Raw genomic sequence first — 18122 nt, forward strand, 5'->3', positions numbered from 1 at the left:
TCCAACACAACTTAGGCAGATTTTTAATCAACCCTTTGGCTCAGCCCATGTATCAGGCTCCTTGCACCTGTCTGGGGCTATGGGGTTGCTTCTCCTCTACAGGCACCGAAGCCATAGCTGTCCGCTCTCTGGGGGGCCAGTCACCATTCTTTCATGTGCTTTCTCTGCTTCAAGAATGCACTGATATCTTTCCTAGTTTCCCACGTTTCCTCTATCCTGTGCTTCATAACATTTTATTCTATGGGAGTCACTTTAGGGAGCTCTCAGGAGGAAGAAGAGCTGCCAGCCTGGGCCCATCTGCCATGTTTAGTCCGGAGGAACTAGCATTTGGGAATATGCTGAGCACCCAGCACCTACCATCCCGGCATCGGGTGGCCCAGGACAGAACGTGACAAGAGTCTGACCAGCCCAGCAATGACTGCCCTGGAAAGGCAGGCACAGACAGAGGGAGATTTAAAGAACCACCTTCAGGGGTCCAGAGCTGTCCTTTATATCTGTTTGAAGGAGGTAGCAGCAGGGGCTCGGGTTTTCAGCTCTAAAGTGTCTGATTTGTAGGCAAAGGAAAAGGAAACATAACCCATTTTCCTGGCAGGTTGTCGATGGATTAAAGCCGAGAGTGTCCTAATGTTCTAGCTGAACCTGCCCTCCTTTCCTGGCGTCCGCGTGATTTATGCCAGGGCCTCTCTCAGGTGACAGCTGCCTCTCTGTTCACCTGGGCAGAGCTTCTGGCTGCTTCCAGACTCCTTCTGAGGAAAGACAAAACAGCGTTTTTCACAGAACATGAGGGGCCACCTTGGGTCCAAATTTCTTTCCCAATTAAACTGCTAGAGAGAAAGCCGGCAGCCTCCCTCCCATCTGGATCTTTGGCAGTTTTCACAGATCTGGAAATGGAGCCAAACCTGCCTCACAGGTGTGTGAAGGCACAGAGATCTGCCAGGAACTGGGGCTGGCATATAGTGGGCAGCAAACCCAGACAGTGAGACGAGTGTTGGCTGGAACTGACAGCAGGAGTGAACTCCTGTGCTCACCTCTTCTTCCCCACAGACACACCACAGTGTCTGGTGTGCATAGTACAAGCTCAATAAAATTTTTTTTAAATAGGACAGTGAATAAGAAGAGATTAAGTACCCAACCAAGTCCACCCAGCCGGTACCTGAGGGGAACTGGAAGCCAGGGCTGTCTGACTCCCACACTCCACCCATATCTGACCCAATCCCAACCTGGATGAGCCTCCCCACGGCTTCCTTAGCTAGCCAATTGTGAAGAGTTTTTCTACAACTTGAGCAGACTGACTGCGATGAATCGATACTCTTGGATCAAAGACTGCCACCTTCCATCTTCAGGAAGACTGCCTTCCGACAGTAAAAGAAATCAATCCCTTCTGTAGTTACCTTACCCGGTCCCTGGAGAGGATAAGGTGGCAGCCCCTGCCCAGATTCAGGTATTTCATCCAGCAGAAGACAGGGAGAGCATCTGCCTGGAGGCCTCAGGTGGGGCCTCCAGGGCACTTTCTGGAAGAAACAGAAACTGGAAGCCACTGAAGGATGGAAAACCCCTCCAGACATGAGCTGTGCCCACTCCAGCCTCTATGTGCCTGCAATTCTACCGGATGTCTTCATGTCATGATCAACAAACCACCCGACATGATGCCCCTGTGAGGGACATCTCTCATTCTGTCCTCACTTGGGAGCCAGAGAGGACCTTCCTTCCCTCAGCAACCCATCTCTACTTTCCCTGACAACGAACAACAGCCGCCAGCCCCAAGCAACCCAAGCAACGCTTGGAAACCTTTGGAAGTGGGGAGAAGAGCATTAGTCAGTAACATCCTTTCAAAAGAAAGGCTGGAAATCGCCTTCTCTTCAGCATCAGAAAAGATTCGTCTACCTCTCTTGTCCCTTTCCTTCCTACTCTTTCTCCTGCTGGCAGGCCATGTCTAATTGCTCCCAGGGAAAGGTCTCTTTATCATTAATCCGTTAAAGCACAGGATTGTTCTTCTGCTATTTCAGATGCCTGGAAAGCCTGACTCTAACTTTGTGGGGGGGGGGGGGAATTCCCAAGGAGCAAAGTAATCATGCAATACAGACATAAAATAGGATTTATAGGGGGAAAGCTTACAAGCAGAAAAGCAGCTGAGCACATGTAACCCCTGGACTTCTCACCATCCCACGGCTCATGCCAAGTATAGACAGTCCACATGCTCCACACAAAATTCCCATCAAAGGGGCCCATCCCTAGAATGCTCTGTGCATTTGGAGGGGGCAGGGAATAGCTTTGTGACTGTAGCACAAGCAAAGCTCCCTGGTGACCTTGTAAGGGATGGGACCTTGATGCCCAGTGGCCTGTCCATCTGTTGAGTTTATTCACAACCGCTGAACCAGCACCTGCCAAATTGCCAGGAAGAGGAGAGAATGAGCTTCTGGGCCATCTATATTTGTCTCTGAAATCTTCGACTGGACACAGGGCCCAGGCACTACCAGTCTCCCAACAAAGGGTCACTCAAAAGATGAAAATGATCTCTTTCAAAATCAAGGGGCAGCAGAGTCCCTCTCAGCTGCAACTGGGGAGCAAAGTCTTCAGCTTCCCTCATGGCCCACCTCTCTGCTCCATCCCTGTTTTTAGCACATCTGCCATCTGTGTCCCACCTCCTCCCTGGAAAGGAACTCAGTAACTTATTAAAATCTTACAATTAGCTGTGATATGTATCTTTTGCATAGCACCTTAGTGTCCATTCTCATTTTCCATGCACAGTAATTATTTAATATATGCCTGGCAGGTACCAAGCACTACATGAAAGGTGGGAGTCCCTAGAAGAATAGAACTTAAATGTCGCCCAAGTGTCCATTCCCTGTATGTCCCGAATTATCTAGGTCACCCTTCCCTTCAGTTTGAAAAATGAAATGAATTGACTGTCCTTCCCTCACTCCATTACACTGTAGGGTTTCTATGTGTTTCTGAAAGGGCTCATGTGCTCACGATCATCCCTCTATCTGACTTCCCTTCACCACTAAAGTCTCGGTCTCCTCTGAGAGCTTCCCTCTCCAAGCCACTGCTCCCTCAGTGCTCCCAGTCCCATTCTCACAAGATTGTTTGGCAGTACTTTCCCATTAGAACAAAGTCCAAGAGATAGTCCACAATTTTCTTTAGGACAAATTTTCCCCTCATTGAATACTGCTCATTGATACAAATAGGCCATTGGGAATCACTGGGATGTAGAGACTTGCATTGCAGTGGCATTTGCTATATGGGACTGCACCCATGTTTGAAATTTTCCATTGGCTTCAAATTGAATTTCTTTCCCCTGACCTTACAGAGAGTGAAACGCAATTGCCACAAAACATCATGACAATTTTTAATGATGTGGAGCTATCCACCTCCTCCTCCAAAAAAAAAAAAAAAAACAACCTGTCGTAGGGTTCCAGGAAAATCTGGTGAAGACAGAAATTTATCTGGCATGTGCAATATTAGGAAAATGTACTGGCCTCATGATGCACGTTGGCATCTCAGAAATAGCCAGTATAACATCTCAAGCCTACCTCACAGTAGTAAATTTTGTCCCCAAATATATATGGGTCAGGTTCTTCCCCACATATTTTTGGTAATTCCCACCTCATTCCACATTTCCCCAACTTCCAAAACAACATTCTATAAAAAGCAGTAGCTGTGTTATTAAAAAAGATAGAAGAACAAGGCTTCAGATGCAGTTTGTACTTGATTCAAGAGTGCTTGTCTTCAGGCATAGTATCTGATGTTGTTATTGAAAAGTTCTTGGTCTCTTATGAGAATCTGTTGCCCACAGGAAAGGTCCTCAAAATGTTCACAAGCATTACCAACGTGCTGGATACCAAGGTTATCATTATATGTCCTTCCCACCACACATACACACACATACACACACACACACACACACACACACACACACACACACATACACACACACACTCCAATAAATTGTCCAACAAATGCCAAGTTCACACAAATCCTAAGAATCATATTTCAGACAATCTAGTACACTGAAGTCACAAAATGAGTCTATAAAACTCTCTAAGTAATCTACAGGGCAATGCAGAAAGTCACTGGGGCAAGGAATTGCCTACCCCAAAAGCATTTATGCAAAGGAAATAAAAGGAAAGAGAATTATGGGCCAAAGCATGTATAAAACGTGTACTCAATTTGCTCCTGAAGCTTGGCATTTAGTATAATTTACCTGAATTAAGTTTGAGCATCTCACCTTTTAAGACGCTACAACCCATGTCACCTAACTTTGAGACGGCCAACTACCCCTGAGTTCAGTCACCATCAAGAGCCTGATCATAAGAATCCAGCTCGTGCTGGCGGATAGCACGTGAGCAACTGCCAGTGTATGAGTCTGTGTGCGTGGGGTGCCTTCAAATCCATTTCAATTGGGCAGCTGCTTATCAAGACTTTTCCCCAGAAACCGATTTAGCCTAATGATTGTGAGTAGCAATGACTTTTGCTTAATTAGTACAGTAATCAGTGCAAATTCCCCCTAAATGGTAGAGACCCATTTGGCAGGTGCCAAGTGATATTTAAGCAGGTGCTAAATAGGTGTGAAAGCCCCAGTTCTGGTCTTTCCCAGCTAGTTGCCAAATACATAAAGATGAAATGGGGTTCTAAGTATGCCTGGATGGATGAGTTGTCTAAAACTTCCCTCTAATTGCTGGTAAGAGCCACCCTATCATCATCCCTTCCCCCAGTGAATCTTTGTGAAGGCAGAGACAAGACCAGAAGCAGAATAGAGCAAAAATAAAGTCAGTAACACTTTGTTGTCTCTGCCTCTGATTCCCAGTGCCTCCTCTTTCCCAGCCCCCACTCAGAATTCCTTTCCTGGTCATGTGTCCTAACTTCTGTACTTAACAGTGGAGCTGCTCCCATGTACCAAACAAGCCCAGGGCTACATCCCAGTCTGTACTGGGCAGTGAATTTGTATCCCTGACTGAAGGAGGGAGTGAAGACAAACCTTAAAGAGAAAGGATGTTCCACATATAGTCAGGTGTGTACGTGTGATTGACCCAAAAACTGTTCTCTTCATTATTAGGAAAAGTAACTTTTATGGAGTGCTAGACATAAGCCAGACATAAGCCCATGGGTTTACTACTTAATGCTTCCCAACACCCAGTCCACCCCATGCTAAGACAACCTTGCATGGCATTTGGCTGCTGGCTATTGGTCCATGGGTGGGAGTGTGTCCTAAGAGGGTCCAGACAGATGGGATGGAAGTGCATGTATTCAACTCTGGGGAAGAGCTTTTTCTCTCCTGGCACTGGATGTGAGCAAGAAAGTATGTTGCCCTAGTTGCTGTTGATGACCCTCTTGTCAACACAAAAGGAGCCAGTCTGACAACAAAGCTGACAGTCAGAAGAGGACAGAGACCAGAGAACTGGAGGAAAGTTGAACTTGGTCCCAATTACATTCTATCTGGAGTCCTCTTTACCTCTGGACTTCTCCCTATGTGAGCCAATAAATTCCTTCATTGTTTAAGCACATTTGAGCTGACTTTTCTGTTATTTGCTGCTGAAAGCATCCTAATTAAAACTCCAACACTCTGGGGAAGGAATTGTAATATCCATTTTACAGCTGAAGGACCTAAGTGCATTGGGGTTAAGTAACTTGGCCAAAGAATTGGTTGAATCAGGGTTCAAACTCAGGACTGCCTGGTATCTGGGTTGTCCAAATCATCTCCCCAGGAGTAAGAGGAGCCCGAGAATACCCTCAGGAGTGGCACTTCCCTGTGATGGTTGATTTTACCTGTCAACCTGACTGGTCAAGGGGTGCCCAGATACTTGACTAAACTTCATTTCTGGATGTCTGTGAGGATGTTCCAGATGAGATCAGCATGTGAATTGGTGGGCTCAGTAAAGCAGATTGCCCTCCCCACTGTGGGTGGGCATCATTCAATCCAACGAGGGACTGAACAGAACAAAAAACTGATGAAGGGAGAATTTGTCCCTTTCTGTCTGTCTGTCGTCTTCTACCCTCAGACTGGGATTTACACCATCAGCTCCACTGGTTCTCAGGCTTTCAGATTTGAACTGAACTATACTACTGGCTTTCCTAGGATATATCCCTAGGATGTATATGTCCTGTTAATTCTGTTTCTCTGGAGAACCCTGACTAACATAATTTCTCACAGTTATTATTTTTAAATAGGTAAATGATTTACTTGGAGCCAAGCTTGGAAAGTCAGATGAGCGGTCAGACAAAGAAATGACATCCTTGAGTAAAGTTAGGGGACCTTTCCTGTGTGGCTGAAAACAGTCCTGAAGGAAGACTTTCCAGTACTTTTAATGGTAGTATTGTCGTGAGAAGACAAAAATCTCCCAAGATGGCTACTTTGAAGGACTTGCTTGTTTAGATGCACATATTCTGGTATGTTTAAGAAATCATGGAGAAATCATTATCATTATCATAATCCTATCTCCCTCACATTCAAGGGCTAGGCTTGAATCTCTGGAAACATCTGAATCCTCCCTTTCTCTCTACCTTTACTCACACATGAAGTCCAGAACAGTCTCATCCCATCAATCCATCTTGGGAATTCATCTTTTCCTTTCCACTCACCTCTACTTTCACCACAATCCCCTTTCTCATTTTTCTCCTCACACAGCAGCCACTTCACCGTTGGCCTATTGTGATAGCTCCTCTACCTCCAGACTTTCCGCTCTGACCTCCTCACCTCCCCAAACAACTCCCATTATTCCAGCCTCTAAAAAGGCTCAGAAACCTGCCATGTAGCATTGTACAAAAAAATGAAGGCTTTGTCAGACAGACATGGGGCCAAATCTTGGTTGTGCTGTTAACTAGCTCTGTGACTTTGTAGAAGTTACTTAACTCTATTCAGCCTCATTTTTTTTTTTTTTTGTCTTTAAATGTAAGTAATAATAAGCAGCTCACTAGATTGTGTTAAAGTGTATAATGGGCAATGAATACTTACTGATTTAAAGAGAGTAGGTGAGATGGCATATTAAACATCAATGGCAGGACCAGGTAACTATTAGACATTCAACACTGGCACCAGTCATCATTCATATTGTATTTACCATCCGTAATCACCATACCATATATGGTGACTGTCGCAGGAATCTAATTTCTTGGCTTGGCATTTAAGCTTTACCTGGATTCCTAGGCTTATGTTTCTGCCCTCTCTTACATCAACACTTCACTCCAGTCATATTTTGTTTGTTGTCTTCTAAATATAATTCATGCATTCCTAGCTCTAAATACTAGTTCCCTCTGTTACCCCTCCCAGAGTATTCTTCCCATGCACTGCTACTCATCTAAATAGTATCCCTCATTAAAGGTCTTTAAATCACCCTATCTCCTAAGTCATCTCTGACTGTACCAGACCAGAGCAATTTCCCCATCCACTAAGCTTTTTCTCCACGACAAGCATCCACCACTTAGCCTAAGCGTGTCTTCCCAACTTGAGTACAAACCACTTGCGGGCATAGAGCGAGCTCACCCTATACCTCTTGGATCCACAGTGCTTAGCAAAGATTCCAGCACATAGTAGGAACCAAATAAATCTTAACCATTATCATTAACCACTACAATGCAGTGAGGCTACAACAACTTTTTTTAAAAATCATTACCTGATGCTATCAAGTAGGTATCAAGCAAAAATCTTCTATCCCAGATTTTTGAGTTTCTGGGTATGGGCATACATTTCCTAAGTTAGAATTATGATTCCATGAGCAGTTCATGTAAGTAGACCTTGAGAGAATTGGTATCCATAGAAGTTTGTCTTAGCATCACTTCTTCCACCTTCACATCTCTCTCTCTCTCTCTCTCAATATAGATATATTGATGTAGATATATATAGAGAGAGGTTTCAGTCATTCACAGGTGACAGTCCTGGAACCTTTGGGTGTATCAGTAACAGCAGAGCTGGCTCCTGTTTATTGACGATAAATCAGTATGGAGCAAAACTGCTGGGTTTCCACTCCAGGGAAAGGGCCACAGGAAAAATAAATTAATAAAGGTGAAAATACTTTGTCCACTGTAAAACAGTAGCCTATGGATGAGTATTACAATTGTCATCACCATTGTTATCACCTCCTGATAATACTTAAATCACAGGAATTCTCTTATGGGCAAGAGTTGGTCTTCTACTTCTTGGAATCCCCCCTACCACCTAAACTGAGTTTATTTTATTTTTTTAATTTTTTAAATTTTTTTTTAACGTTTATTGATTTTTGAGACAGAGAGAGACAGAGCATGAACGGGGGAGGGTCAGAGAGAGAGGGAGACACAGAATCTGAAACAGGCTCCAGGCTCTGAGCTGTCAGCACAGAGCCCAATGCGGGGCTCGAACTCACGGGCCGCGAGATCATGACCTGAGCCGAAGTCGGCCGCTTAACCAACTGAGCCACCCAGGCGCCCCAACTGAGTTTATTTTAAAATAGCTCACACTCTAGCACTTCTTTATTCGTAGTGAACAACTAGAAAAAAAAAAACTTTGAAAAGTTTCGTTTATTAATAATACTCTCATGGAAAAAAATATATGAGAGCTTAGCTGTGAGTGAATAAATGTGTGTGTTATCAATGACCCAAATTTCTCTAGAAATACCTGGAAGGGACCCCCCCCCCCCCTCCTCTGACAGTGTCATTAACAAGCTGTGTGCACTCCTTGTCTCCATCCATGGAGCTCCCCACCGTTGTGCAGGAATCTGGGATCTAGGACGAGCAGTTCCACCAAGCACAGATTTTAATGAGGGACTCTGCAATGGGACACCATAGCTGCTGCTGCTTTCTACATTACTAGGGGCTGCTGATTGACACCACGGAGGCTTGCCAAGGTCTTGGGGCATGTGAAAGGGAGCGGGAGCTCTGTGCAGAGACTTTTTACATGTCGCTGACAGCCAGTGGGCGCAAGCTACACAAACACAGTTCCAGGCCACACAAAGTTTGCAAAAATTAAACTTATCTGGGTAGACAATACAAAATTAAACTTAATTTCATTCAGCTGCATGCTATTGCATTTCAGGAAAACAACAACAACAACAACAAAACCTGTTTGTTCATCCAAACCTCTCTTCCCCCAAGCCAAAATTCTTCTAAATAAACTAACCAGATCCAAGATTTGGAGTCAGAAGTTCAGGGTTTAAATCCCAGCTCTGTATCTTACTTATTAGTTGTGTGGTCATCAGGAAATCACTTAAATTCTAGAGCTGTCGGTTTCTTCATTTATCATGAGAACAATAAAAGTCATCTTTCAAAAATTTAATTCTCCAAGAGAAGCTGTGAGAATTCAATGAGATAATGTTATCTTAGGTCAGGTCTTCCAGAAGTAGAACCCAAGACAGGATTCCTAGGCAGGTGAGTCAGCACAAAATGCTCCCAGGAGAAACAGGCAAGGCAGTGGAAAGTCGAACAGGAAGAGGAAGAAACCAAGCTGGGGTGCAATTTCAGGCAAAGTTCCATCGACAGTTACCTCTGTCTGATCCTACGAGCAAACTCAGGAGTATAAAGTATGCATGCGCTTGTCCCAACTGGACCTTAAACTCTGTGTGTGGGAGGAGAGGCACTCCAGGGGCTGGGAGCAGTCTTCAGAGAAGGGAAGCAGGGGCGGCCTGATGGGAACAAACTTGCACCAAAGCTGGGAGAAAAGTTTATATGTACTGATAGCGAAAAGGAGTCAAGAGCAGACCCCTGCCTGGCACACAGTGTGGATGGATCTCAACCTACCAGTGGCAAAAGGTGCCTTATCTATTTCAGCTCACAAGATGGAATATTCTATGCAACTAAATATCTAGAAGCCTGAAGGATTTTCTGAACTCTTGGCCCTGCCCAAAAGCTGCACATCCAAAGCTCTAGAGAGCCTCAAAACGGCTTCTTGGGAAACGATCAATATTTCTTCCTCATTGCCAGCCAGGCTGTAAGTGAGAAACCAAGATGAGGTTGACATTACAATAATGAACAGGAAGCAATTCAGGGGAAATGAACTCAATTCTTCTTGAACTTTTGGAGATTTTTGGCAGAAGATGGAAAGGGGTCAGGAAATGATTCCAACCTTGTTAATAGACAAACCCCCAGAGTTGACTCTTGGGACAAATTTCACAAATCCTTAGCAAAGTCCTCTCCAGCCACACTCCTGAGGCCAAATCAGCTTCAAACAACACCTAGGAAAGGCTCATCAGGCATCCCCCCACGGACATCTCACTCCATTGTCAGCATTTCCTGTGGGGCATTTAATCTTTAAGGGACAGGAAGAGCCAAAACTGCAAAAATGAAAGAAGCTTAGATACAACTTTTGATTTCATCAATCTCTGAAATCAGAATACCCCCCCAACCCCAGGGATCCTGGCATTTTCTCTCTCATGAGGCACTAAATTCGGAGACTTAGCGAGCTGATGAAAATGTGACCCCTCCTGCCTGAATGAATGACTTTCCAACCATGTTAGTTGTTTCTTTCTCCAGGCAGAGTCACGTGACAATGCCAAAACTATTCAGTCTTCCTGGAGACGAACAAAGAGAGAAGGCTGAAGCAGAACCCTGAAGCTCCACTTACAGCCCCATATTATTATTCTGGTTAACAGGTATTTATGGAGTTGCCACTGTACCCTGGGCTCCCTACTACATGCCAGGGGGCAAAACAAAGCTGGTTGAGGTGGGTCCTGCACTAAGTTCACTAGGGAGACCTGCACTGCACTGGTCCCTCCGTCCCTGGAGAGCTTACTGTCTTTGGATGCAATGTGTTTCAAGGAGGGGTGGCCTGAGGGAGGAATCCCAGAGCTGAGGAGGAGAGCAAGGATGGAGAAAATCAGAGGGATTCTGAGCAGGGTTAGAAGACAGCAGGCATGGACGAGTGAACCATGAAGCAGCAGCAGCAGCAGCAGCAGCAGCAGCAGCAAAAATTCTTAGAGCAAAACGATTTCTCTCAGCATTCTTACCTCTAACCTCTTACTCAGCATTCTTACTAGAGAAATATCTGCCTTTGGGGGAGCACTTGGGAAAAGAGCTTCTGAGCTTCATTCCCTCCCCTCCTCACTCCCCCACAAGGCAGAAGAAGAGTCTCACCCAAGAGGCAAACCACACCCCAAGCCCCTAAGGACGATCACAAAGATGGCTCACGATAAATGTGGAAGCAGATAAAAAGGAGAGACTGAAAGAGCAACTGAAACAAGAACTATGTCAAGTCAAGAATCAAGGTGTAAAGGTGGGGAGGGGGTAGCAGAAATGGTGGTGACAACGCGTCCAAGATTTCTCAGGGCTGTGCTGGTTGTGCCTGTGGTCCTGACTTCATTCTTAATCATAGCCCCGTGACTCTCAGTATTGTCCCTGTTTGGACAATAAGTGATACAGTCACAATAAAGGAAATGGGATCAAGCACCTAGAAGGGAGAGTAGTGTGTTTTGATAGAAAAACATCTACTCCTCAGACAAAAGAAGAAGGAAAAGATGGAGATTTACAAATGAGAAGTTAATACAAGTGACCAAAAGAACAGATAATTATATGAACCCAAGAAGCTAGGTTACATTATTTCCAAGGCCTCTTCCTAAGCTCTATAATTCTATGATCCGCCCCCCCTTCAACCAATAAGGGATGAGAGGAATATTGGGGGCTTAAATGGGTTGCTTGTTTGATAGAGTTACCAAGAGATAATTATCTTCTGATTTCCTCTACCTCGTATCTCATCTGCAGGCTTCTAACTCCTGCCTACCCCCTTGGGGGAAAAAACCCAAACACCCTAAATGAAGGCGTTTTAATCTCTGAGAAATGACTTGGAACCCAATTAATTGTACAGAAGGTTGTGTGAAAATTTAGTGAGAGGAAGTGGTCTTTCTTTCATGGAAGTGGGAAGTGGTCAACTTTCAAGGAGTCAAGACAAATAGAGACCAAACAATAAGAATTTATTGGCACATCTTTAGTACTGCCAAGAGGATGATGTGTCCTTTTTATGAGCTTGTACTTAACAAAAAACTTTTAAATTATAACTTGTGGATTTACCTACACAGAGGGAAGGAGCCAAGCAGTCAATTCAGATTAACATACACATAAATACATATTTACTCCACACCACCCCAATAGTTATATATTCTCATTAGAAGCAAGTAACTGGGGTTTTCTACTTATACATCAAGCTCATGTGAGTTTGGTGAGTGTGAGTCAATTTCCTTAGCCTGGCTTTCTCAGAACACACTCATGTTTCTGAAACCAAAAAGCTAAATAGGTGACTCCAGCTGGGCAAGGTCCCATGAGGTCCCAAATGAGCTGCCAGCCCACTTCTCTTTTGGATAACTCTGTCTATTCTTTCTTCAACATTAATACCTAGGAACTTGGAACAGCTATGAAGCCTCTGGGGTCCCTCTGCTGTGGGTAATGACTGAATAACTCAAGGAGGCTCTGTGGTGGGACCGGAGCTCTGATTCTTCCTCTCTGCATCCCTGGAGTATCAATGGACTCATCCTGGATTGTTCATCTAAGTCGTCTCTTAGCTCCATTCTCTTTGGGACCAACTTCCCAGAGTATACAGACCAGCAACTCTACCCTCCAGGATGCTTTCTATCCTTGAAGAGCCTCCTCAGGCCAATATAAGTTTTCATCAAAGCAGTATGAACTTCTTTCTTAATTTCTTGTCTTTGCCAACCCACCTGACTTAGCTATTCTCCAACCCCAGCCAGGCAGATGTGGCCACCCCCTGTTCTCACCAGTACTCAGGTCCTTCTCCTACGGTATTTTCTCTCTTCCTTCCAGACCCAGCCTTTTTCATAAACTGGTTCACTTTTCTAACCTCCAAGAGTTCTCTAATCATCAGACCAAACATCTAGCACCTGCTGACACCCCAGCATCAAGAAAGAAGCTAGAATAAAGGAATTGAGCACAGTCAGGGAAGCCTAGAGCCCAGGACATAATCTAGTTGGAGCTGTGTCATTTGAGGCCACCTACGAGCCAATGGCCACTTTAGATTTTTAGCCATGCTGAAAGTGATGTTTTATTAAGGAGAAGAACATTTTCAATAATACACTGGCATGGGATGCTGTTAGTGCAGAAAGCAGGCAGGAAATGCCTACTCGTTAGTATGCCTCTGCGTCGCTGCATCTTTCAAGCTTGATTAATACTTAATGTGATTGTCTTTGAAATCTGTCACTGCTTGGCAGTGATCAGATGAGTACCAGTGACAGAAGCACAAATATTTGTATTAGGGCTATGCCGTCTGCTAGGGTTGTATGATTAATAAATTTTGCCTGGTCACCCACAGAGATTTTGTTTTCTAATTTAACTGCAGTGGTATTAACCAAAAATGCTGGAACGAGTGTGGGGGAAAGAAAAGAGAGGAAGGGCAGGTTGTTAATAGCTTTGGGGTTTCTCCTTTAATTATTGAAAGGGTAGCCCATTGCTTAAAGGAACTGGCTGACAAATTTAAAAGTCCTCAAAATCCTGCTGGAACCAGAGCAGACACTCTTGAAACCTGAATTTCATCAAGGCAGATATAGCCTGAAGAGAGGAGAATGTGCCAAAGAAATGCTTTAAAATTAAAAAGCGGGTGGGGAGGGTGGGCACAGAGAGAGACAGAGATTTTACCCCAGGGAGGACAATAAGACTCACCCCTTTTTTTTTAATTTCAGAGAAAATGCACACAAAATACCAGATGCTGTAACTTCAACAATTCAAATACAGCCACACTAAATATTTCCGAGCCAGAAAGAATGTTCTGAAAGGAGACGGAAGAGAGAAATGCCCAGGCTCACACTGTCTTGAGAACAGCTGTGAAGTGATTATTACCAAAGGCTCTGCCTGCTCCAGGCAGATCCTAAGATCTGCCTTTAACTCCTCAGTGGTCACAACATAGTCACATGGGACACCATGTTCTAGTTTTTCTGATTTCAGGTGGGAGGAAAGGCCCTCGGGTATTTCTCCAGGCCTTTCTGACTATGTGATCAAGCCAACTCTTCAGAATTGCAGCATCCTGCGGGGTGGGATTGGGGGGCTCCAAGCATGGGTTTCAGTCACTCAGACCGGGGTTTGAATCATTATCTCTGTCACTTTATTAAGTATGTGATATAGGGCAAGTTACTTAACCTTTCTGGGCTCAGGTCTGCTGCTGGCTTACCTGGATACTCACCTCTATGACACACACAATCATCTTTCAAGTTGTAGTACAAGGACATTGATCCAAACAAATGAAGACAGCAGTCCCTACAGGATACAATACTAACGGAAGGTGTCTAGTTCAATCATCACTATATTATTGCCATCATCATCATTAATTAGGAGTCTGCTGTGTGCTAGTTTTATAAAAGATGACTAGCCACCTGTGTCCTATAGAATAAGACCAATAAATTGCTGGCAAGGCCAAATTACTCTATGCCAAAAGCCAAATAATACACAAGGTAGGGAGAATGTAGAAGGGAGAAACCCACAGAGGAGAGGGATTTGGGCTCAATGGCCAACTCTGAAAGTTGACAATTGTATGAAAGGAAGCTAACCCAGAATACATGGCTAAGCCTGCAGAGTTTTCCATTTTTATTGAGATGTAACTGACATATAACATTGTGTAAGTTTAAGGTGCACAAGGTGATGATGTGATACACACATATATTGAATGTGAAAATGATTACGACAATAAGGTTAGTTAACACATCTATCACCTCACTTTTGTGGGAGGTGGGGTGAGTAGTGAGAATTAAGACCTACTCTCTCAGCAACTTTCAAGTACACAGTACAGTATTGTTAACCATTATCACTATGCTGTTCATTAGATCCCCAGAACTGCTTCATCTTATAACTCAAAGTTTGTATCCTTTGACTCATTTCCTCCACCCTCCATGACCACAACCTGGAAACCATGAATCTACTCTCTGTGTCTATGAGTTTAGTTCTTTTTAGATTCTACAAGAAGGAGATTATATATATATATATTATAAATTATATTATATATTATATATTATATATATTCAATATATTATATATTATATATAAATTATATTATATATAAATTATATATATTATATTTATATTATATTATATAAAATATATATATAATTTTCTTATATTATATTATATTATATAAAAAATATATATATATAATTTTCTTTGTTCATTCATCCATCAGTGGGCACATAGTCAGTTTCCATGTCTTCACTATTGTAAATAATGCTGCAATAAACATGGGAACACAAGTATCTCTTCAAGATGGCGATTTCACTTCCTTTGGATATGTACCCAAAAGTGGGATGGCTGGATCATTCTGCTGCCTTGAAATAGTCAGTGACAGACCCACAAAAGAATCACACCCACCACCTATCTCTACATTGAAAATTCAAATTTTGAACATGAAGCCCCAACATATATAAATGCAAATGTAATTACATACACGTAGATTCAGATATGTTCTAACCATCTGAGCCTTCAGCCCCTTCAGTAAGGAGTGTTCATTCAAGGATGAACCAGCCAGACCCAATCCTGGCGCTCACAGTGCCCACAGGCTAGTGGGAGAAAACCACAAGAAACAGACCTTGTCAGCAGAATGTTGGAAGTTTGCCCTTGGGCACTTAGCGCAGCCTAGCAAGGAAGAGAGAGCAATGCCTCCAGGAGCACACCTAAACCTGGTCGTGAAGCATGAGGAGGAATCAGGGATCCAAGGACAGTGATCAATTGAATGACTACAAATTTGTTTCCATGTAGCCTTCCAAAAAACACATAGTGTAAAGGGGAGCACTGGTTAATGGAACCAGAAAAACTGAGGATTAAAACCTAAAAAGAATACAAAAAGGCATTTGTAACATGTCTTGACCTATGAATAATTAATTTGGAATTACACTAAATCTAAAAGCCAAAAGCTTGGCATCCCATTCCTACCTTGCCAGCCAAATCCCTGAGGAACAGAAAGCAGAGCATTTACGGCTTCTTGAACTCCATGATCCGATCTATAAAATGAAGTGGCAACAGATCACTTACTAACTGTAGAAAATACTTTAATCATTAAACATGCAGAAATCCCTTGTAAATGTAAAAACATGCTATTTTGAAGCTTCCAGATCTAATCTCATTCCTTGTCTAAGTATCAATTAGCAGAGTTTTAACTACCCCAGTGAGCTAGGACTAATTTTCAAGGGCAGAAACTGAGACACCAGAGTGGCAAGAGCCTATCTCCTTTGGCACTGCTGAAGCCTGTCTTAGTATCAAGTCCTCCACCCATCCATACTGCTACTGCCCCATGGGTTCTGCCTTAGGCCCTCTTCTCCACTCTACCCTCTTCCTGGTGACCTCAGCACTCCCATGAAGGTTCTGGGAGCTCCCATATCTTTACCTGTAACCTTGACCTCTTTTATGAGCTCCCTGCCTATGTATACAACTGCCTCCTGACCATTGCGCCATTGGATGTCCCAACTGAAATGTCCAATCTGAACATATTATTTTCCCTTGATAAACCTGACCCTCTTCCTGGGTTTCTTAGATGGTAGGACTATCTACCAGATTCCCTCAGCCAGAATTAGGGAGTTATTCACGCCTCCCATTTCTCATCCATCAATCACCCAGGACAATAGACTTCATCTGCTAACCAGCTCTCAAACCTCAAATCTCCCACATCTCTCCATCCCTATGGCCACTACCCCACTGAGCTTTCCTGAAATAGTGTTCTTCCCTTCCAATCCATTTTAAAATGAAACATTATCATGGCATTCTCTTCCTTAAAATCTTTCATGGTTTTCTACTGCCTTTAGTATACAATCCAAACACCTTACCATGGCTTATACGGTGCTTTGGGACCCGGCTCTGCCTATATCTCCAGCTTCGTTTCCCACCTTCTCCCTGTTCACCCTCTATGTCCCAGGCATGCTGAATTCTTTCTGTTCTGTAAATGTACTGTGCCCTTTCTCACTACCAGCTTTCATATATAGTTCCTCTGCTTGGAATACTCCTCCTTCTTTACTTGGCTAATTCCTACTTATTTTTCAAACAATCTTCCTCCAGGAACTCTTTCCTCGACCTCTAAATTAACTGGTTAGCCCTGCAATAATATTCCCAATTCCATCTGTACTAGACAAGAAAATATGGGCTACACTTTGGCAACAATAGACTCTAACAGCTTAGTGACTTAGTAACATTTTATTTTTTAGCACTTAATTTGGAAATAATTTCAAACTTACAAAAAGTTGCAAAACTAAAAACAGTACAAGGGACATCCATATACCTTTTACCCAAATTTGCCTGTTGTTAACATTTTACCCCCATTTACATCTGTATTTAAGGGTAAGTTACATAACATATGGCTCTTGTCCCTAAATACTTCAGTGTATATTTCCTAACAATAGAAAGGTCTCTTACATAACTACAGTACAACTGTCATCTTCACAGGTTTAGACTAATACAAAACTTTTAAAAATCTAATCTAATATTTGCATTTTAACTTTGTCAGTTGATCTAATAATATTCTTTGTAGCATTTTCCCCTTTCCCCATTCATTCTAGAGGTAGATACTGCATTTGTTAGTTGCCTCCTTTAATTTAGAATATTTCCAGAGTCTTTCTTTGTCTTTTATGACACTGACATTAAAAGTCTATTTCTCATTCACATCACATGTCTGAAGCAGACTGGCCTACACTCCTCCATCTTATAGCTATGTTCTCTGGAATATGAGGCCTCCAAAGTTATCAAGGTAAGAGTGAGCATGGAGAGAGTGTACCCTGGATGAAAGTGACACATCACTTCCACTCACATGGCTTTGGTGACAATCACACAATGCTATCAAATGCAAGGGGCTGAGAAATGTAGAAATGTAGATAGATGAGTGAGGGCTAACAGTCTCTGCCAGGCTTCCTACACTTCTGCTATCATGAAACTTATCCTGTCCCATTGTAAATGCACATGGAATTATCACACACAGATTTTTGATATGTCATAGCAGAGTTTGCCTTTGTCGCTGCCATCTCCCCAGTACCTAGTTAATGCCTGGAACATAGTCAGGGCTTGTTAAATATGTGTTGAATGAATGAATGCCCACCTTTGCTCAGTTTACATATCGTTTCAAATTTCATTCACCCTCTGGGCATTGAGGAGGCACCTGTTGGGACGAGAACCTGTTGGGTGTTGTATGGAAACCAATTTGACAATAAATTTCATATTAAAAAAAAAAACAACACAAATTTCATTCACCCTCA

At 43.2% G+C, this 18122-nt stretch overlaps 1 long non-coding RNA gene across 1 annotated transcript in view; it reads right to left on the bottom strand.

Annotated features, from left to right (window-relative positions):
• Window positions 1-18122, bottom strand: part of LOC122221369 — a 79578-nt gene that overhangs the window by 49339 nt on the left and 12117 nt on the right. Inside the window, exon 2 of the long non-coding RNA XR_006203171.1 lies at window positions 15820-15887. This is a non-coding gene — a long non-coding RNA (uncharacterized LOC122221369). The remainder of the gene's footprint in view (window positions 1-15819; window positions 15888-18122) is intronic.

The sequence above is a fragment of the Panthera leo genome, chromosome B3, assembly GCF_018350215.1.
Source record: "Panthera leo isolate Ple1 chromosome B3, P.leo_Ple1_pat1.1, whole genome shotgun sequence".
Lineage (NCBI taxonomy): Eukaryota > Metazoa > Chordata > Mammalia > Carnivora > Felidae > Panthera > Panthera leo.